This window comes from Penaeus monodon, chromosome 21 (assembly GCF_015228065.2).
Source record: "Penaeus monodon isolate SGIC_2016 chromosome 21, NSTDA_Pmon_1, whole genome shotgun sequence".
Taxonomy (NCBI): Eukaryota; Metazoa; Arthropoda; class Malacostraca; order Decapoda; family Penaeidae; genus Penaeus; species Penaeus monodon.
In genome coordinates, this window is record NC_051406.1 from 20,790,437 (window position 1) to 20,790,695 (window position 259).

A 259-nucleotide genomic window follows, 5' to 3' on the forward strand; every position below is an offset into this window, starting at 1 on the left:
AAGCTACACAGGAACGGAACTGAAGAAGCAGTGTTCTCTCGCGTCTAACATTCTTCTCATGAATAGTTCAGTCAGGAAATACTTTCTGGTTTCCTTCCTACGGAATTTTATCACATCCTTATTTACCGATTAATTTTTTATTGTGTTTTATCGCTTAATGATTTGCTTTCATTGCAGAAAATATCAAAATATCCGAGCGATTTTTTATATTGTTTCCTGACTTTTCAGTTTTTGATCGAATTGGTCTTTATTGTTATCG

The 259-nt window shown here is 33.6% G+C and overlaps 1 protein-coding gene across 1 annotated transcript in view; it reads right to left on the reverse strand.

Annotated features, from left to right (window-relative positions):
- Positions 1-259, reverse strand: part of LOC119586604 (sphingosine-1-phosphate lyase 1-like) — a 24,010-nt gene that overhangs the window by 20,621 nt on the left and 3,130 nt on the right. The window lies entirely within an intron of this gene.